Source organism: Pan paniscus, chromosome X (genome assembly GCF_029289425.2).
Source record: "Pan paniscus chromosome X, NHGRI_mPanPan1-v2.0_pri, whole genome shotgun sequence".
Classification (NCBI taxonomy): Eukaryota; Metazoa; Chordata; class Mammalia; order Primates; family Hominidae; genus Pan; species Pan paniscus.
In genome coordinates, this window is record NC_073272.2 from 71,102,503 (window position 1) to 71,125,136 (window position 22,634).

General features: G+C 39.9%; 1 protein-coding gene and 1 pseudogene across 6 annotated transcripts in view; one reads left to right on the forward strand and one right to left on the reverse strand.

The window, feature by feature from the left end:
* The window catches only part of TAF1 (TATA-box binding protein associated factor 1), a 99,906-nt gene that overhangs the window by 63,023 nt on the left and 14,249 nt on the right, over positions 1-22,634 (forward strand). The window lies entirely within an intron of this gene.
* Positions 11,248-11,372, reverse strand: LOC112438623 (small nucleolar RNA U13; annotated as a pseudogene).

A 22,634-nucleotide genomic window follows, 5' to 3' on the forward strand; every position in this document is an offset into this window, starting at 1 on the left:
GCAGGAGATGAACCTGGGAGGCGGAGCTTGCAGTGAGCTGAGATCGCGTCACTGCACTCCAGCCTGGGCGACAGAGCAAGACTCTGTCTCAAAAAAAAAAAAAGCAGAAGGAAGCAGGGAACTCTCCTAAGAAGAAGTGACTTTTGAACTGAGTTTTGAAGAATGATGATGATAATAACTACTTATTGAGCACCTACTGTGCCAAGGAAATAGTCAAGTGGAAAATGGTGGGGGAGAAGTTCCTGGCAGATAGCACAAATGCAAAAGTAGATGAAGGTGCCTTGGATAGGGAAGTGCTGGTAGTTAAATATGACTAGGATGCATGGTGGAATTACGTTTGGTAGTGAGATACGAGATTTTAAAGGTAGAGGGGCCAAATCATGAAACGCCTAGTATGTTACACCAAACCTTTAGAAGGAGAAAGGGACATATCAGGTATTAGTACCTGAATGTATCATTCTGAAACCCATCTGAAGAATGGATTGGAGGAGGAGAATAAGATAGAGACCAGTAAAGAAACTATTGACAGCATTCCCAGTTAAAAATACTGACGGCCTGAACTAAGGTCAGTATCAATAAGAGTAAAAAAATGAAGATGGGGTGTAGAGATACTTAGGAGGTAGAATTGATATTTCATAAATGGTTAGAAGTTGGGGGCACGGGTAAAGGATAGAGATTTTAAGGTGGTATCAAGCACTCATGCTCTTGGTGGAAACATAAATTAGTACAAACGTTTTAGAGGACTATAAATGTTCATTTCCATTGGCTAAGAAACTTCACTTCTAGGGACTACTCCACACAAGTTTATAAAGGTACATGTACAAATGTTCTTTGCAGCATTGCTTGTAATTGCAAAAACATGGAGCATTCTAAATATCCAACAATAGGAAATTGTTTAAAAAATGGCACATCTAGGCCGGGCACGGTGGCTCACGCCTGTAATCCCAGCACTTTGGGAGGCTGAGGTGGGCGGATCACGAGGTCAGGAGATTGAGAGCATCCTGGCTAACACAGGTGAAACCCCGTCTCTACTAAAAATATAAAAAATTAGCCGGGCGTGGTGGCGAGCACCTGTAGTCCCAGCTACTCGGGAGGCTGAGGCAGGAGAATGATGGGAGGAACCCGGGAGGCCGAGCTTGCTGTGAGCCGAGATCGTGCTACTGCACTCCAGCCTGGGCAACAGAGCGAGACTCCGTCTCACAAAAAAAAAAAAACACATCTATATGATGAAATACTGCTAAGCTATCAAAATGGTAGACTTAGCTAACAAATTAGGTGTATCTGTATATGCTCATATGAAAAGATATTCAAATTGCATTATTGAGAACCATATTACTCAACAGTATTTTAAAAAGGGGGTCACAAATTTGGATTCTATGGACAGGTAATATAAATGAGTGAAATGGGCTATGTTGTGGGGGCCAATGAACTGGTGAGCACGTATCCCATCTAGGAGTCAGTCACTATTTAGCTCAGTTGTTGCCATGGAATTGAATTACCAAAGGGAGAAATGGAGAATAGTTTTTACTTTAGACTTGTTTGTACTTAGGTATTTGAATTTTTTAGTGAGCACATAGTACTTTTGAAATTAAGAGAAATTTCCGTTTTTGGAAGGATGAATAAATCAAATGACCTCCAAAATTCTGACTTGGGCAACAGGTGATGCCATTGACTAATATGGGAAATACAGGAAGAGTGGTTTGGAGAAAAGATAGCAGAGTTCAACTTGCTATGTTGTATTGGGGTGGGACATCTAAGTGAAGACTTCTAATAGGTAGTTAGCTGTGTACAGGTCCATAGCTCAGAAGAATTTTTTTTTTTTTTTTTGAGACAGGGTCTTGCTCTGTTGCCCAGGCTGGAGTGCAGTGGTGCGATCTCAGCCCATGGCAACCTTCGCCGCCCAGGTTCAAGTGATTTGCCTGCCTCAGCCTCCCAAGTAGCTGGGATTACAGGCACATGTCACCACACCCAGCTAATTTTTGTATTTTTAGCAGAGACGGGGTTTCACCGTGTTGGCCAGGCTGGTCTCAAACTCCTGACCTCAAATGCTCCACCTCCCTCGGCCTCTCAAAGTGCTGGGATTATAGGCGTGAGCTTTTGCACCTGGCCTCAGAAGAGAATTTATACTATAAATATGGTTACTTTTCAGATTATCAGCATATAAAAATATAAGTAGATGAGCTCAAATAGGGAGTAGGGTACATTCCTTGAACCCTCTGATGTTGTATGTAAAATATGATTGTATATTTTACTGAGTAGAAAGACCATAGATTTTATCAGATTGTCAAAGTGTGTGACCCCAAAAAACATAAGAGTCACTGTTTAGAGGATGTGGGATAAGAATAGACCTGACAAATTCCAATATTTAAGATAACAGGTGAGGCCTGGGATGGTGGCTCACGCCTGTAATCCCAGCACTTTGGGAGGCCGAGGCTGGTGGATCATGAGGTCAAGAGATCGAGACCATCCTGGCCAACATAGTGAAACGCTGCCTCTATTAAAAATACAAAAAATTAGCTGGGCATGGTGGCATGCACCGGTAGTCCCAGCTACTCCGGAGGCTGAGGCAGGAGAATCACTTGAACCCGGGAGGTGGAGGTTGCAGTGAGCCGAGATTGCACCGCTGTACTCCAGTCTGGTGACAGAGTGAGACTCCGTCTCAAAAAAAAAAAACAAAAAAAAAACGAAGGAGTGGCCAGAATGAAAGAAGAAAAACTAGGAGAGAATAATATACTGCAAACCAAGAGAAGAGGACTTCAAAGAGGGAAAATTACCAACAGGTCAGGTGTTAGAGAGAAGACCAAAGAGGATGGTTATTAGAAGTTATTAGAGGATGGTTATTGAAGTGGTAGGATAAAAAGCCAGACTGTAGGGGTTATGAATGAATGGGAAGTAAGAAAGTAGAGATTGAGAGTTGATTGTGAAGGGAGGAAGGAAGTAGACAATATGTTGAGGGGATGAAGGCAGTTGGGCAGAGGAGAACTTCGTATAGGTCAAAGAGAAGAAAATTAAGGATATGAAATGCCTATGGAGGTGGGAAGATAGACATTGAGAAAGTTTTAACATCTTATTTCTCTGTAAAGTAGGAAACAGCATATTTTTTTGCTGAGATTAAAGTGGGAGAAGGAATTTGAAGAAAAATATCAATAAGCGAATTATTTTTGTGGGAAATTGGAAAAGGAGCTGATTAGGGACATTTCAGAAGAACGCTGTTGAGCAACTTTTGAAGGTCCAGCTGAAGATGGAGACTTTTTTTTTTTTGGCAGTATCAGTTGGCACAGTTCTGTAATTTTTGTCAGTGCTCATCAAATCAAGTTAGGAAACTGAGAAGGCAGGTGATAAAATTGATTCAGGATTGAGATTTTGTTTTGTGGATGTGCTAGAAAGATTGGGAATTGAGAGTATTAGCAAAAAAAAAAATTATTGAAGTTCGGGCATCTCAAACCTTGTCACTCTTTAGTGATGCTTTATTGCAGAGGATTGTGACTTTATAGTCTCCAGTTTGGGGGAATATCTCAGAGCAGCTCCACAAAAGCTTGAAATTTCTTTGGCAATTTGTGTTTTATCTTAAAAATGTGTGCAAATTTTCCGTTAGGCTTATCTGTACTTTAACTTGCTTCAAATTTCTTACCAAATTACTTTATATCCCCTCTCCAATCTTCAAGTAAAATTGCTGATTCAGGAAGTTATACAACAATGATCCCATAGCTTAGTTTGGTATATTCTTCTGCATTACCTTAGTTTTTAAAACATGGGGCTGATTATACATTAAAGTAATGCCAGGAGAGGCTTAATATGTTGAGAGATAGAAATTAATGGGCCTGGCAGTTTTCTTGAAGTAAGAGAAAGAGAATGAAAAAACTGGACAGATACAAGGCTGTGATAAGAAAGTAGAATATTTGGAGTTGAAAGTTCCAGAGGTGAAGCAGTTTTCAGTAGATAGCATTCTGGGTATAGCCATGGATGTGTTTGGCTGGAGCAAAGGTGCAAACTATTGGCACAAAGATTTGCAGGGATTTGGATAGGTTGTACATGTGAACAATAAAGTAACTCACTATGATGGGAGAGATTTGGAGCCGAGAGAATGATTGTGCCAGGTGCATAAGTCTTTGTGAATGAGAATCAGTTAATAATGGTGACTAAAGGTGAAGAACACAGATTTCAAACTCAAGTGTCCTGCAGGGGCCAGGCAAGTAATGTAAATGACTAAGGTGGGCTAGGTGGGATTGTGCTAAACTAGAAAAGTGCATATTCCATCTAAAGCAGCATGTCCTTCTTCTGATTGTTGTCCTAAGGAAATGAGTATCCAGTGTTGCTAGATAACTGAATTTTTCAAGAGAAGCTGAAAATCTGGACTTTTTATGTGATTTCTCAAATTTTTACGTATTTGCAAAGAGTTTAAATATTTTTTTACTCCTTTGGCCAAATAAAAACATCTATCTGCAGGCCAAATCTGGCTCCAAGTCTTCAACCTCTGGCATAGTAAAAAACAGGCCTTAGAGTAGGAGAGATTTTTTTTTTCTCCCCAAGAAGAAGTAAATAATGTCTGGGTAGTAGCAGTGGACAGCCTAGAAGGCTGACTTTCCCCCCTCCTTAACCAGTGGATGAGAGAATAGGAAACTTCTGAATAGGGTTATAAGGGTTAGTGGTGCCATGTGATATGAAATGGTGACATCTAGAAAGACACCATAAAGACATTGAGGAGTGAAAGGCACATGAAATATTTCCTACTATCAGGCGATATACACGAAATAATATTTCTGTTTAAAACGTTGTTGGTTCAGCCAAATATGATCCTGCCTCTGTTTTTAATTAATAGTAACAAAGTCCAGGCTGGGTGCAGCGGCTCACTCCTGTAATCCTAATGCTTTGGGAGGCCAAGGCAGGAGGATCTCTTGAGGCCAGAAGTTCAAGATCAGCCCTGGCAAGAGACCCTGTCTCTAAAAAAATTTTTTTAAATTAGCTGGGCATGGCAGTGTGTGCCTGTTGCTGAGCCTGTCTCAAAAAACAAAAAATAAAAATAGTAACAAAGTCCATGTGGACTTTATTCTCTACTTTAAAATTTTTATTTTGTAAAATTTTGTTAGTATTAAAGTTAATCTAAATTAGTAGAATGATATCTCTAGTTAACATTATTTTGACTCTGTATATTCAGATCCTTCACACATAATATACTGCATATGAGCATATTTCTATAACATTTTACACTGACTTCTTTGACTTACCCTTTATTAGTCACATATTTAGCCCGTGAACTATATTGTATATAGCCAGAATACTTAGCACTAAGATTAGGGTCATTAGGCAAAAACCAGAAGATAAGTAACACTCCATATAAAACACATCTGGACATAAACGGCATGTATCAGAGGAATTAGTCTTGTCCTTAAGTGATGACAGTGGACTGTACGGTAATTATAGAGTTATGCCATTGTACCTTCCAGCTGCCTCGTAAGTACTAGATCAGTCTCAGAACCTCTGTTCATGTTTAAATAGCATTTGAAAAGAACATTAATAATCAGGAAAGCCCACAACTTTAAGTGGTTGGAGTTATTTGCACCAGTCCCAAAAGGACCGCAACAGTTAAAGGAGAGAGTCATACAGATAAGTCCCTTCTGAAAAATACAACCCAAACTTTTTGCCAGACTTAACAAAATTGGCAGAGGCCTTACTACTTAATGTTTAGTTAAATTTGAAATGAGCTACACAATCTGTGGCTATATCACCCTAAATGTGCCTGATCTCATTGAAATGAGCTACATAGTCTGAACCAATAGGTGATGCTGAGCTAGTCATGATGAGATTCCTCTTTCCCAAAGATTTCATAGCAAGTTTCTCTAGTGCTCTTAAAACCAAAATCAACTCCAGTAAGAAGCCATCTTTGGGATGGACATAGGTAGAACATGTGTCATGAAACCTGAGAGCCCGAAGTTTTAGAATGCTCAGTTGGACCCCACAATCTAGATATAAATTTACAAAGAAAAACTGAGAAATCTCCCCTTGTTCCCAGCTTTTGAGTATCTCCCAACCTTTTGTGGGCTCTGATAGTTGTTCAGGTTATAGGACCTTTGCCTGACATTCTGGAGTCTCATCCTATTCCTGTGCAGCTTAGTAGTTATTCAGCCAAAGACTAAAGGGAACCCTTGCAGATCTTGTTATTTTTCTATGGAGCACCCTCTTCTCCAGTTGTGCCTTGCAATTTCCAGCTGTCTTAACCTCCTCAGACTCCAATATGTCTCCACAGCTCAGGAAGACTGCTATAATTGGCTTGCCTTCAGCAGAAAGCCAGGGACAATTGTAGGGCTCACTTCATTTCCCTTTCCTTCTTACAAGGATCACTCAATCTTATACTACTAGTTGCTCAGTGTCTGAAAACAGTTGTTTCATTTGTTTTTTTCTAGTTTTCTGGTTATAGTAGGAGGACTAATCCAATAGCATTTATTCTATCATGCCCAGAAAGTCTTTTAATGTTTAGTTTTATGGTATTTCTGACATACGGAAACTTCATATGCATACATTTGTATTTATCAGTCTTTTCCTATATGATTCTTATTTTTGGTATTATAACTGTTCAAAAGATCTTCCCTACCCCCAAGATAGCAAACCATATTTTCTTCTAATACATACAATATTTTAAATATCTAAATGTTTATCTACTTTTTAGAATAAAATCTTAAGTAGAAGGTAAATATTTAACTTTCTTTCCCAAATGACTAGCCAAAGTGCCCAAGTCCCATTTATGGAACAGTCTAACCTTTCCTACTAATTGAAATGCTACCTCCTTTTTTTTTTTTTTTTTGAAACAAGGTCTTGCTCTGTTGCCCAGGCTGGAGTGCAGTAGTGTGATCATGGGTCATTGCAGCCTCCACCTCCTGGGCTCAAGCTATCCTCCCACCTCAGCCTCCCAAGAAGCTGGGACTACAGGCACACATCTCCAAGCCCGGCTAATTTTTTTTTTTTTTTGAGACAGAATCTTGCTCTGTCACCCAGGCTGGAGTGCAGTGGCGCGATCTCGGCTCACTGCAAGCTCCACCTCCCAGTTTCATGCCATTCTCCTGCCTCAGCCTCCCGAGTAGCTGGGACTACAGGCGACCGCCACCACGCCCAGCTAATTTTTTATATTTTTAGTAGAGACGGGGTTTCACCATGTTAGCCAGGATGGTCTCTATCTCCTGACCTCGTGATCCGCCTGCCTCAGCCTCCCAAAGTGTTTACAGGCATGAGCCACCGCGCCTGGCCTAATTTTTGTGTTTTTTTGTAGAGATGGGGTTTCACCATGTTGCCCAGGCTGGTCTCGGACTCCTGGGCTCAAATGGTCCACCTGCCTCAGCCTCCTTAAGTGCTGGGATTACAGGCATAAGCCAATGCACCTGGCCAAAATGCTACCTTTATAATATACTAAATTCTTATATATTCTTGAACCTATTTGAGAGCTTTCTATTCTGCTTCATTGATCTATTTGTCTAGTCTGGTGCTATTATCACCAGATAATTGTTTTATCACAAAGGCTTTAAAATTTTAAATTCCTTGACTGTGCTTGCCTAATTATCCTAAATAAACTCTAAGGTCATTTTTGTTAGATTCTACCTTGTCCTCGAATAAATAAACATGATTGAGACCTTATTTAATTTATAGATTAATTTGGAGAAACTGTATATCTTTATAATTCTCCATTTTTCCACCTGGGAGCTTATGTTTCTTCATTTATTCACATTTTCTTTTATGTCCCCCAATAATGGCTTCTAGTTTTCTTCATACAGTTTCTAGGCATGTTTTGTTTAATTTATTTAATTTGATAGTTTTTGTTGCTTTTGAATTTCTCATTGTCGAGTTTATTCCTAGGTAATTTAAAAGTTTTTATTTTGTTTATTTATTTTTCATTGTCGATATTCAATATAAAATTTAAAAGCTTTGCTGCCATTGTGCTTGTGCTCTTTTTTCCTAACTGGTTATTAAGTCTAAAGGTTTCAATTTGAAGAATATGAATAGATGATTCAGTATTGTTCATAGGTTAAATATAATGCTTAAAGTATTTCCATAATACTAGTTTCTAAGTCTTTGTTATGAGGGTACTACTCTGTAAGTTTGGCCACTCATGAATAATAAGGGTCTTTTTTTTCCATCAGTGATTGGGACCCAAGGTATAAGTATTTCTGACCAGGCTTGGTGGCTCACAACAGTAATCCCAGCACTTTGGGAGGCCGAGGCGGGTGGATCACTTGAGGCCAGGAGTTCAAGACCAGCCTGGCCAACATGGTGAAACCCCATCTCTACTAAAAATACAAAAATTAGCCGGGACTGGTGCTGGTGACACGCACCTGGAGCTGAGATCGTGCCACTGTACCCCAGCCTGGGCGACAGAATGAGACTCTGTCTCCAAAAAAAAAAAAAAAAAGAAAAAGAGAAATATTTCCATATGAAAGTTAAGTCCTTCATGTCATTGAAGAGAAGAAAAACTTCCCCCAATCCTGCTTGGGTCTCTTGCTGCCATCTTGTCTCTTTCTCTTTCCATACAGACTTTTTTATTATGGTAAAATATACATAATATAAGAATTTGTCATTTTAACTTTTTTTTTTTTTTTTTTTTTTTTGAGATGGAGTCTCATTCTGTTTCCTAGGCTGGAGTGCAGTGGCGCGATCTTGGCTTACTGCAACCTCCGCTTCCTGGATTCAAACGTTTCTCCTGCCTCAGCCTCCAGAGTAGCTGGGATTACAGGCGTGCACCACCACGCCCGGGTAATTTTTGTATTTTTAGTAGAGACGGGGTTTCACCATGTTGGCCAGGTTGGTCTCAAACTCCTGACCTCAGGTGATCCACCTCCCCTCAGCCTTCCAAAGTGCTGGGATTACAGGTATGAGCCATCATGCCCAGCCATCATTTTAACTATTTTTAAGTGTACAAATCAGTGGCATTAAGTTCAATCACAGTGTAGTGCAACCATTACCACTGTGTATTTCCAGAACTTTCTTATTATTCCAAACAGAAACTCTATACCCCTTACATGGTAACTCCCCTTCTTCCCAGCTCCTGGTAACCTCTATTCTAGTTTCTATCTCTATGAAATTGCCTATTCTAGGTATGTCATATAAGTAAATCATACATTATATACAATATTCTTCCTTTTGTGTCTGGTTTGTTTTACTTACCGTGTTTTCAAGGTTCATCCATGTTGTAGCATGTATCAGAGTTTCATTCTTTTTTATGACAGCCAGACTTCTTTTATGAATATGTAACGTCTCTCACTATTTTCTTTGTCTTCCAGTAATGCCTCGCTTAGCTTTAAGCTGGCTTCCACCCTGTCCAGTCTACCAAGTAAACAGGATCACATAATTATCAGATATAGTGGGCACTTTTCTGTCCTTATCTTGACCTCACCCTAGTATTTGACATCATTGACCATTCTTTCCTCACAACGGTATTGTGATTGGCTTCCATGACAATTTTTAGCTCTGGCCGGGGGAGGCCGAGGTGGGTGGATCACCTGAGGTCAGGAGTTCGAGACCAGCCTGGCCAACATGGTGAAACCCCGTCTTCACTAAAAATACAAAAAAATTAGCCAGGCGTGGTGGCATGTGGTATGAGAATGCACTCAGCGTTCTTGGGAGGCTGAGGCAGGAGAATCACTTTAACCTGGGAGGCAGAGGTTGCAGTGAGCCAAGATCATGACACGGCACTTCAGCCTGGGTGACAGAGCAAGACTCCAAAAATAAAAAAGCCCTTATTTTCCTCCCACCTCTTAAACTATTCCTTTTTAATCTCCTTTGCTGAATGTTCTGCCCATTCCTGTAACTTCAGTTGCCACCTCTTTCCTGATGACTCTATTGTAGACAAAGCCACTTGCCAAACATTTCCTCTTGGATGTCTCAATGGAACTTAAAACATACCTCAAGCTGAATGTATTATTGTTTCCTCCTATCCTTCTTTATTCCAACTTTCTCCCTCTCTCCTTTACTTGAATCACTCATTTACAATTTCCAATCTGGGTTTAATGGGGCATTAACATTACCCAGTAGCTACGTCTAGGAAACTCTTTTTTTTAATTCTTCACTTTGAATAAGTTCCAACATCCAGTATGTCACTAAAGTTCACATTACATTTTGCCTAGTCGCCTGGTGAATGTCCCAGCCTTTACGTTTATCTCCTTCTAACCTATCATCTACATTTCTGTCAGGTAGACCTTTTAAAAAACAAAAAAGCAAAATCTCTTATAAAAAGATCAAATAATCTAGAAATATATAAAATTAAAAGTTAAAGCCTCTGCCTGCCCTCCCACTCCTGTCTCCCATATTTTCATTTCCCCGGAGATAACAGCTTGGTCTATAGTCTTAGGTACTTTTTTCTATGCTTAGACAAAACGTGTTTACTTATTACGCTGCTCTCAGCACACTGCCTATAGGGTAGCCCTGTTCCGCAAGAGCAGTCAAAAAGAAAATTACATGTAGGTTTTCAAGTTTTTGTTTTATTCTGTAATTTGCTCTTTTTTGCTCATGAATGTATTCTGATCCTTTTTATTTTGAGATAATTATAGATTCAGGAAGTTGCAAGAAATGGTACAGAGTCCTGTGGGCTTCTCACTCAGCTTCCTTCAATGGCAATATCTTACATAGCTGTACTTCAGTATCAAAACCAGGAAATTTATATTGGTACATTACTTTTAAATAAATTACAAAACTTAGTTTTCACCATTTTAAAAATCTATTCATTTGTGCATAAGTGTGTGCAATTTCGTGCCATATATATGTTCCTGTAACCACCACCACAATCAAGACTTAGAACTGTTACCATAAAGGAACTCCCTGTTCTTTGTATCTGCACCCCCCACACACACACGCCCACCACCACACCCACCACTGTTCCTGTTCCACTTATCCGTTCTCCATCTCTATAGTTTTGACATTTGAGCATGTTATATAAATGGAATAGTATAATATGTAACCATTTGAGATTGACTTTTTTCACAAAGCATAATTCCCTTGAGGTCCATCTAAATTGTTGTATCAGTAGTTCATTTTTTAAATTGTTGAGTGTTCCATTGTGTGGTTGTACCAGCGTTTGTTCAAACATGTACTCATTGAAGGACATTCAGATTTTCACTATTTTGCCATTGTGAGTAAAGCTGCTGTGAGCAATCATAGACAGGGTTTTGGATGAGTTTAATTTTTCATTTCTTTGGGATAAATGCCCAAGAATAGAATGGTATATGTTTAGTTTTACAAGACACGGCACTATTTCATTTTTTTTTTCCACATCAGATGTGGAAAAAAAATGTACTGGCATTGTAATAAGGCTTGAGGGAGGCACATCTCACACATGAACGTGAAAACCCAATGTCACACTTAGGTCATCATAAGCTTATGAACTACAAAAAGATTGTGCCACACTTTTGGAGTGTCTGTACCATTTTACATTCCCACCAGCAATGTATGTGATCCAGTTTCTCTGCAGCATTCACTGTTACCACTTTTTAAAATTTTAGCTGTTCTTCTATTGTGATTTTACTTGGCATTTTTCTTTTTTTAAATTAAAAACATTTTCTTGCTCTCGGTCTTAAAATTATTTCCTCAAATACATTGTGTTTTTCTAATGGCTAATGATGTTGGGCATCTTTTCATGTGCCATCTGTGTCTTCTCCTCCTCCCTTCTTCTTTCTCCTTCTTTCTCCCTTCTTCCTTCTTCTTCTTGTTATCTTTGCTCACTGCAACCTCCACTTCCTGGGTTCAAGCAATTCTTGTGCCTCAGCCTCCTGAGTAGCAGGGATTACAGGCACTCAACATCATGCCCGGCTAATTTTTGTATTTTTAATAGAGATAGGGTTTCATGATGTTGGCCAGGTTGGTCTCGAACTCCTGGCTTCAAGTGATCCTCCCACCTCAGCCTCCCAAAGCCATGGTGCCAAGCCCCATCTGTATATTTTCTTTGGTAAAGTGACTGTTCATTTCTTTGGCCCAGTTTATTTTTTATTTTTTATTTTTATTGTTTGGAATTCAGTGCAAATTTTATTAGACTACAAAAACATATCATAGTTATTTTAGATATATTTATATGAAGTCATAAAAGCTATGATTTTTGAAAAACAGCATAAGAAATTTTTTTAATTTCTTATATAAATAAATTAACTTTAGTGTCTTAAGGATTCAATGATACAGTTTTTAAATTTTTTAAATTGACAGCAATTGTACATATTCTTGAGGGCACATAATTATATTTCCATACATATAATTTATAGTTATCAGATCAGGGTAATTAGCACGTCCACCATCTCAAATGTTTATCATTTCTTTGTGTTGAGAATGTGCAATATCCTTCTAGCTATTTGAAACTATATATTGTATTATTATTAACTATAGTCATTCTACGGCGCTATAGAACACTAGAACTGATTTCTCCTATCTAGCTATAATTTTGTATCTTTTTTTTTTCTAGGGTACATGTGCACAACGTGCAGGTTTGTTAAATATATATACATGTGCCATGTTGGTGTGCTGCACCCATTAACTTGTCATTTACATTAGATATTTCTCCTAATGCTATCCCTCCCCCAGCCCCCCACCCCACAACAGGCCCCAGTATGTGATGTTCCCCACCTTGTGTCCAGGTGTTCTCATTGATCAATTCCCACCTATGAGTGAGAACATGCAGTGTTTGGTTTTCTGTCCTTGTGATAGTTTGCTCAGAATGATGGTTTCCAGCTTCATTCATGTCCCTACAAAGGACATGAACTCATCCTTTTTTATGGCTGCATAGTATTCCATGGTGTATATGTGCCACATTTTCTTAATCCAGTCTATCATTGATGGACATTTGGGTTGGTTCCAAGTCTTTGCTATTGTGAATAGTGCCGCAATAAACATATGTGTGCATGTGTCTTTATAGCAGCATGATTTATAATCCTTTGAGTATATACCCAGTAATGGGATGGCTGGGTCAAATGGTATTTCTAGTTCTAGATCCTTGAGGAATCACCACACTGTCTTCCACAATGATTGAACTGGTTTACATTCCCACCAACAGTGTAAAAGTGTTCCTATTTCTCCACATCCTTTCCAGCACCTGTTGTTTCCTGACTTCTTAACGATTGCCATTCTAACTGGTATGAGATAGTATCTCATTGTGGTTTTGATTTGCATTTCTCTGATGGCCAGTGATGATGAGCATTTTTTCATGTGTCTGTTGGCTGCATGAATTTCTTCTTTTGAAAGTGTCTGTTCATATCATTTGCCCACTTTTTGATGGGGTTGTTTGATTTTTTCTTGTAAATGTAAGTTTTTTGTAGATTCTGGATATTAGCTCTTTGTCAGATGGGTAGATTGCAAAAATTTTCTCCCATTCTGTAGGTTGCCTGTTCACTCTGCTGGTAGTTTCTTTTGCTGTGCAGAAGCTCTTAAGTTTAATTAGATCTCATTTGTCAATTTTGGCTTTTGTTGCCATTGGTTTTGGTGTTTCAGTCATGAAGTCTTTGCCCATGCCTATGTCCTGAATGGTATTGCCTAGGTTTTCTTCTAGGGTTTTTATGGTTTTAGGTCTAACATTTAAGTCTTTAATCCATCTTGAATTAATTTTTGTGTAAGGTGTAAGGAAGGGATCCAGTTTCAGCTTTCTACATACGGCTAGACAGTTTTCCCAGCACCATTTATTAAATTAGGGAATCCTTTCCCCATTTCTTGTTTTTGTCAGGTTTGTCAAAGGTCAAATGGTTGTAGATGTGTGGTATTATTTCTGAGGCCTCTGTTCTGTTCCATTGGTCTGTATCTGTTTTGGTACCAGTACCATGCTGTTTTGGTTACTGTAGCCTTGTATTATAGTTTGAGGTCAGGTAGCATGATGCCTCCAGCTTTGTTCTCTTGGCTTAGGATTGTCTTGGCAATGTGGGCTCTTTTTTGGTTCCATATGAACTTCGAAGTAGTTTTTTTCCAATTCTGTGAAGAAAGTCATTGGTAGCTTGATGGGGATGGCATTGAATCTGTAAATTACCTTGGGCAGTATGGCCATTTTCACGATATTGATTCTTCCTATCCATGAGCATGGAATCTTCTTCCATTTGTTTGTGTCCTCTTTTATTTCGTTGAGCAGTGGTTTGTAGTTCTCCTTGAAGAGGTCCTTCACATCCCTTGTAAGTTGGATTCCTAGGTATTTTATTATCTTTGTAGTAATTGTGAATGGGAATTCACTCATGATTTGGCTCTCTGTTGGTCTGTTATTGGTGTATAGGAATGCTTGTGATTTTTGCACATTGATTTTTATATCCTGAGACTTTGCTGAAGTTGCTTATCAGCTTAAGGAGATTTTGGGCTGAGATGATGGGGTTTTTTACATATACAATCATGTCATCTGCAAACAGGGACAATTTGACTTCCTCTTTTCCTAATTGAATATCCTTTATTTCTTTCTCTTGCCTGAGTGCCCTGTCTTTGGCCTAGTTTTAATTGTGTGTTTTTTTGTTTGTTTTGTTTTGTTTTGTTTTTGAGACAGAGTCTCACACTGTCACCCAGGCTGAGCGCGATCTCAGCTCACTGCAGTCTCTGCCTCCCAGGTTCAAGTGATTCTCCTGCTGCAGCCTCCTGAGAATCTGGGATTATAGGCGTCCGCCCCAATGCCCAGCTAATTTTTTTGTATTTTTAGTAGAGACGGGGTTTCACCATGTTGGCCAGGCTGGTTTCGAATGCCTGAATTCCAGTGATCTGCCTGCCTCAGCCTCCCAAAGTGTTGAGATTACAGGCCATGACCCACTACGCCCAGCCTGTGTTTTCTTTTTGAGACGGAGTCTTGCTCTGTCGCCCAGGCTGGAGTACAGTGGCGCAATCTCGGCTCACTGTAACCTTCGCCTCCCGGGTTTGAGTGATTTTCCTGCCTCAGCCTCCCAAGTAGCCGGGATTACAGGTGCCTGCTATTACGCCTGGCTAATTTTCGTATTTTTAGTAGAGACGGGGTTTTGCCATGTTGGCCAGACTGGTCTCGAACTTCTGACCTCAAGTGATCTGCCTTCCTCAGCCTCCCAAAGTGTTAGGACTACAGTCGTGAGCCACCTCGCTCGGCCTGTTTTCTTAATGGGTTTTGAGGGTTGTTTATATATTCTAGGTATAAGACCTTTATTACATATATGATTTGCAGAGATTTTCTCCCCAGTCTGTGCCTTACTTTTTCAGTCCCTTAATAGTATCTTTCAGGCTAGGCACAGTGGCTCACACCTGTAATCCCAGTGCTTTCAGAGGCCAAGGTGGGAAGACTGCTTGAACCCAGCAGTTTGAGACCAGCCTACGCAATATAGTGAGATCCCATCTCTACAAAAAATTTTTAAAATTTGTGTTTGGGTGTGCATGCCCGTAGTCCCAGCTACTCGGGAGGCTGAGATGGGAGGATTGCTTGAGCCCGGGAGGTCAAGGCTTTGGTCAAGGCTGACCCAGGAGGTCAAGGCGAAGTCCTGGGATTACAGGTGTTTGAGTCCCCAGGTGTGGCCAGTGTTTGTATCTCTCTCTCTTTTTTTTTCTTTTTTTGAGACAAGGAGTCTCTGCTCTGTCGCCCAGGCTGGAACAGCTCACTGCCAGCTCCGCCTCCCGAGTTCATGCCATTCTCCTGCCTCAGCCTCCTGAGTAGCCGGGACTACAGTTGCCCGCCACCACACCCGGCTAATTTTTTCTATTTTTAGTAGAGATGGGATCACCATAGCCAGGATGGTCTCAATCTCCTGACCTCGTGATCTGCCCGCCTCAGCCTCCCAATGTGCTGGGATTACAGGCATGAGCCACTGCGCCCAGCCCAGTGTTTGTATCTCTTTAAGAAGTTGGCAGAGCGAGACGGGTGGGTTGCTTCAGGTCAGGAGTTTGAGATCAGCCTGGTCAACATGGTGAAACCCGTCTCTACTAAAAATACAAAAAAAAAATTAGGTGGGTGTGGTGGTGCACATTTGTAATCCTAGCTACTCAGGAGGCTGAGGCACGAGAATTGGTTGAACCTGGGAGGTGGAGGTTGCAGTGAGTTGAGATCACGCCACTGTACTCCAACCTGGACGACAGAGTGAGACTCATCTCAAAAAAAAAAAAAAAGTCTCCCAGTTCAGATCACAAAGGTTTTCTCTTATGTTTTTTCCTAAAATTTTACAGTTGTAGCCTTTTACACTTAAGTCCATGATCCGTTGTTAATTACTTTTTGTGCACAGTTTGAAGTTTAGGTTGAAGTACTTTTTTTGCCTATGGATGTCCAGTTTTTCGTCATTTATTGAAAAAACTGTCCTTCCTCCATTGAATTGCCCTGTATGTACACCTTTATCAAAAATCAGTTGAGTGTGTTGGCTTATTTCTAGAAGTCTTACTATCAGGTAGAGTGATTCCTCTCACTCTTTTTCAAAACTGTTTTATTTTCTAGTTCTTTTACCATTCCACTAAATTTAGAAGGGGCTTGTCTATATGTACAAAAACATCTTACTGGGATTTGGGTAAGAATTGTGTTAAAACCCATAGATCAATTTGGAGAGAATTGACATATTTACTGATTCTCTTTTCATGTTAGTACATATAGATTTCTACATTCTTTTAAACTTATTTCTTAGCATGGATGTATGTATCATAATTTATTTAACCATTCTCCTATTGATAGGCATTTAAAGTATTTCCATAATGCTGGCTTGCAGACAGTTGTTCACTATTTTTTTTTTTTTTTTTGGAGACCAAGTCTGTGTCACCCAGGTTGGAGTGTAGTGGCATGATCTCGGCTCACTGTAACCTCTGCCTCCCGGATTGAAGCGATTCTTGTGCCTCAGCCTCCCAAGTAACTGGGATTACAGGTGTGCGTCACCATGCCTGGCCAATTTTTGTATTTTTAGTAGAGATGGGGTTTCCCCATGTTTCCCAGGCTGGTCCCGAACTCCTGACCTCAGGTGACCCACCTGCCTCAGGCTCCCAAAGTGCTGGGATTACAGGTGTGAGCCACTGTGCCCGGCCTAGTTGTTCACTATTTTATATTTTATTGATGTGTGCTTGTGCAAAATTTCTGTAGGAAATCTTGATATTTTGAAATTGTGTTCCAAAAGGCTATACCTGTTTGTAGTCAAAATAACAGTGAAGGAAAATATCTGTTTCCCTACAACCTCTTTAACGCTGGAAATAATCAATGCTTTAAAAATTATTCCTGTAAAATTAAAGTATATAACTTAAAATTTTATAAAAATTACATGTTCATTGAAGAAATGAAACAGCATAGAATTGTATAAAGTGAAAAGGAAAAATCTTGTTCTTCCCTTCCTACCATCCCATTAGTAGCCAGTATTAGGTTTGGTGTGAAGTATTATAAATTTTACTATATAGGAAAAGGTGTTTTGAGGTGTTTATTTTTCTAGTTGTAGAGATAATGAGGATATATTTTTAGCCAAAGCTATCTGTTCATTTATATATTTTTAAGTTGCTAAATGGAATGGTGTTTCATTTTTGAGAAAACAAAAAACATTTTCAGAGTCTTTGGGCTTTTCATCAAATAGGCCCTTGACCAGTGAGATTTATTACCCCAGTTCTCTCTGGATGGTTTCTGCCTTCTTGAATTTCTAGTTTAGATTCTGAGTGAGATTATGTTACTCTGGTTTAAGAGACTGAACCTCTTAATCTTGGAAACTAAACATCCTAATTTACATTTGATCCTCATTCTACATAAGGTAAGGAGCCTAGCTATATTGTGAAAGATTATATTCACTTCTCTTTAATTTTCACTTGTTTTGGATCTAGTTTGAAGATAAATATCTAAGAATTGCAAAGTCAGAGCTCATCTCTTTGGGATCTGGACTATGTGTAGTTGCATTTAGTAATTCTAATTTCTTTAGGAATTTAGTATGCAGATTTTTCTTTTTATATCTGGCACTGATCTTTTTTTTTAAACTTTCTACTTCTGAGCTTTTATTTTTTAATTTTAATGGTTCACATTGGAACAAATGCATATCCTCACACCATCCACTGTCAAGATAATAATTTATGCTGTTTTGACAGAGTACTCATTTTCTTAGGGAGGAATTATTTTTAGTATTTGTGGAAGAGTTCTCAAGGGAAACATGAGCCTAGGAGTGATCACAAATCCCCTCTTCTCCTTGGTGCCCAGGGGTGCTTGCCAACTTGACTGGTGTTTTTCTCTGAATCTTTTCAGAAAGTTAGCAGCAATAGGTTGGGCGTGGTGGCTCACGCCTGTAATCCCAGCACTTTGGGAGGCCGAGGCAGGTAGATCACTGGAGGTCAGGAGTTCGAGACCAGCCTGGCCAACATCATGAAACTCTGTCTCTGCTAAAAAATTAGATGGGTGTGGTGGTGCACACCTGTAATTCCAGCTACTTGGGGAGGCTGAGGCAGGAGAAGTACTTGAACCTGGGAGACGGGGGTTGCAATGAGCAGAGATCGCGGCACTGTACTCCAGCCTGGGTGACAGAGCGAGACACTGTGTCAAAAAAAAAAAAATAGCAATAATGCTTGCTTTCCCCCCTTACTGGAACCATGAAGCTTGTGACTTGCGTTTCTTCTCACATCACCATACAGAAGGAAATTAACTTATAAACCAGAAAAGGAATTTTCTTGGTGGAATATCAACTTTCCAAAGCTGTCATTGGCATTATCTGTATTTAAGGACATTTGAATTAGAATTGTATGTGATTCTGTAGACCCTACCGCTCCTTATTTGGTATGAGGCAAAGTATAAATAAATAACGTTTCTCCAACGTGACATGTAGAGTTGCTTCAGCCATGATTTAACAAGAAGAGAAAAAGCAAAATATACTCAGAAAAAACATTCCTTTTCATGAGTGGGTAGCTTATTCTTATAGTGACAAGTCACAGATTATCTTTCATTCATTTTGGTGTCATTCTAGAAATTCTTTATAACTGAATTCTGGTTTTCTGTGTAGTAACCCTTTAGGGAGTGGGAATTGGAGTTCAATTCTGTTTAATCTTCTTCCCAGCCCCCCTACAGTAGCTTCAGCAACTTTACTATTCCTGTAGAGGCTCTATTGTCTTTGTCTCTTTACTTGGATTCCTCATTTCTTCCTAAGCTACAAAACCTATAGCTGATCATCCTACTTTTAGTAAGCTCCTGATTGCTCCAGAATGTAGAACGATATTTTTAGATTTTTGGAGATGGTTATGGATCTCTGTGAAAATCCAATGAAAAACTAAGGCTGTTCTGCTCTCAAAAATGTATATTACATACAGAATTTTGTTTATAGTTCTAAGGGATTCATAGCTCTGTCTCTCATAAGAACTCCTGGTATAGGTAGGGATAAGAAAACATCACAGTGGATATTTTTATCCACAATTTAACAGTGGTTTGCCAGTTCCACCAGCATATTTCATTAGAAAGACTTAAATGCTCCTTTGCTTATAATAGTGTAATAGAGTCTAATAGCTGAAGCTCTTGTAACTATTGAGAACATGGACTGTCTAAAACTGACACAAACAGCTAATATCAAACACATAAGTGTATCAGCTATGCAAGTAAGTGTGGGTTTTTTTTTTTTTAATATTCTAGAGGTATTAGTGGATATTTCTTTTCTTTTCTTTTTCTTTTTCTTTTTTTTTTTTTTTTTTTTGAGACGGAGTTTTGCTCTTGTTGCCCAGGCTAGAGTACAATGGTGTGATCTTGGCTCACCACAACCTCTGCCTCCTGGGTTCAAGTGATTCTCCTGCCTCAGCCTCCCGAGTAGCTGGGACTACAGGCATGTGCCACCACGCCTGGCTAATTTGTATTTTTATTTATTTTTTTGTTTTGTTTTGAGAGCTCTTGTTGCCCAGGCTGGAGTTCAATGGCGCGATCTCGGCTCACCGCAACCTCTGCCTCCCGGGTTCAAGCAATTCTCCTGCCTCAGCCTCCCGAGTAGCTGGGATTACAGGCATGTGCCACCACGCCTGGCTAATTTTGTACTTTTAGCAGAGACGGGGTTTCTCCATGTTGGTCAGGCTGGTCTCGAACTCCCAATCTCAGGTGATCCGTCCACCTGGGCCTCCCAAAGTGCTGGAATTACAGGCGTGAGCCACCGTGCCCGGCCTAATTTTGTATTTTTAGTAGAGACGGGGTTTCTCCATGTTGGTCAGGCTGGTCTCAAACTCCTGACCTCAGGTGATTGCCTGCCTCAGCCTCCCAAAATGCTGGGATTACAGGCATGAGCCACTGCGCCCAGCCATTAGTAGATATTTCTTAGAGTGATGTGTTGCAAAGAAAATGGGTAAGGAAGAGGTCCCATTTTCAAAATGGATTAAAGTAAGAGAGAAACTTCATGAATGTATAAAATAATTTTTCCTTGTATTATAAAGTGAGGGAATTGAGATATTGAGAGGTTGGTTCATGTTTAAATTTCGAAACTAAAGTAGAATAAAGGCTGAATTCCTAATTTATAGGCTGGGGTTTTAGCCATGAGGCAGGTCCCTATAGGTAGAAGAGCCTATACTGTAAGGAACTACCGTTGTACAGGCTTGGTGAAGGAGGCCTGTAACCTGTATGCAGCCTATTTTCTCCAGCAACATTTCTGTTTACTTTTTTTTGTTTTTTTGAGATGAAGTCTTGCTGTGTCACTGAGGCTGGAGTGCAGTGGCGTGATCATGGCTCACTGCAGCCTCAACCTCCTGGGCTCAACCGATCCCCTCGCCTCAGCCTCCTGAGTAGCTGGGACTACAGGTGCACACCACAACGCCCAGCTAATTTTTACGTTATTTGTATAGACAGAGTTTCGCCATATTGCCCAGGCTGGTCTTGAACTCCTGAGCTCAAGTGATCATCCTGCCCAGCCTCCCAAAGTGCTGGGATTACAGGCGTGAGCCACCACACCCGGCTCTAAATATCTTGATAATTGACTTTTCTTTTTTGTTTGTGTTTGGCACAGGCAGTTTCTGTGAGGATACAACTTTATTTTACATATTTTAAAGAATAAATGACCTATACTTGTAAGACGTTTTACCTGGAAGAGACTTTTTTTTTTTTGAGACAGAGTCTTGCTCTGTCACCCAGGCTGGAGTGCAGTGGCATGATCTTGCCTCACTGCAACCTCTGCCTCCCGGGTTCAAGTGATTCTCATGCCTCAGCCACCCGAGTAGCTGGGATTACAGGTATGCACCACCATGCCCAGCTAATTTTTATATTATTAGTAGAGACGGGGTTTTGCCATGCTGGCCAGGCTGGTCTCGAACTTCTGGCCTCAAGTGATCTCCCCACCTCGGCCTCCCAAAGTGCTGAGATTACAGGCTTGAGCCACTGCGCCTGGCCTGTGGTATATTTTTTATCCTTTATATCCTGATAAAACAGTAGGTTCAATTTAGGGATCACCTCTTGTGAAGGCTTTCTTAATTCCTCTTCCCCTCTTACCTCCCAGAATCAGCCACTTCCTTCTTTGTGCCACTATTTTTCCATTGCATTGTATTGCCCTATTTGTTTACAGTCTATCTCACTGTACTAGACTATAAACTTCTTGAGGATATGACCTATATCTCACTCATTTCTATCATCTCCAATGCCTGGCACACAAAAAGTATTAAGAAAATGTCTTATGAATAAATAAGTGAATGATCAGTATATTAAAAGAACATTTTAAGTATTTAAGGCAGGGAGTGAAAACTCAAATGCCTTCAGCGTCTAGGCAGAAGATAAGCAGACCTGGGAGGGACTTTGATAACCTGGAGAACACATACTTTATCTAAGAGGAACAGCTGCTACTCAGCCCCAGCCCATTGGTGCCTTGTGGGAAAGCTGACCCTGTCTTGGCCACATCTTTAAATTTTCTAAAAGAAGCCAGACAATTTAGGTTTTTATGTGAAATCTCCCAGCTGTTAAATGTTATCAACTAAGTTTTTTTCAAAAAAGCCTTCTATTGAAATATAACTTAGATACAGAAAAGTGTTTTATGTATTATGGGTATATAGCTCAATCCATTTTTACAAACTGAACTAATTTTTTATGTGAGCCAAACAAAACTACAAGCCACCAGTTTGCAACTTGTAACTAAGGCCATATGGGGACCCATATAGTTAAGAATCATCTTATAGGTAAAAATGTCTTAAGGAGACACATCAGCCAGATACAATGTATGGACCTTTCTTGGGTTATGATTCAAAGAAATAAATGTAAAAGAGTGTTTATAAAGTAATTTGGGAAATTTGACTCTTGGCCGGCTATTTGATAATATTAAAGAATTATTGTTCATTATTTTAGATGTGATATAGTTGGTTTTTATTTATTATTTTTTTTTATTGATCATTCTTGGGTGTTTCTCGTAGAGGGGGATTTGGCAGGGTCATAGGACAATAGTGGAGGGAAGGTCAGCAGATAAACAAGTGAACAAAGGTCTCTGGTTTTCCTAGGCAGAGGACCCTGCGGCCTTCCGCAGCGTTTGTGTCCCTGGTTACTTGAGATTAGGGAGTGGTGATGACTCTTAATGAGCATGCTGCCTTCAAGCATCTGTTTAACAAAGCACATCTTGCACCGCCCTTAATCCATTTAACCCTGAGTGGACACAGCACATGTTTCAGAGAGCACAGGGTTGGGGGTAAGGTCACAGATCAACAGGATCCCAAGGCAGAAGAATTTTTCTTAGTACAGAACAAAATGAAAAGTCTCTCGTGTCTACTCCTTACTACACAGACACAGCAACCATCCGATTTCTCAATCTTTTCCCCACCTTTCCCCC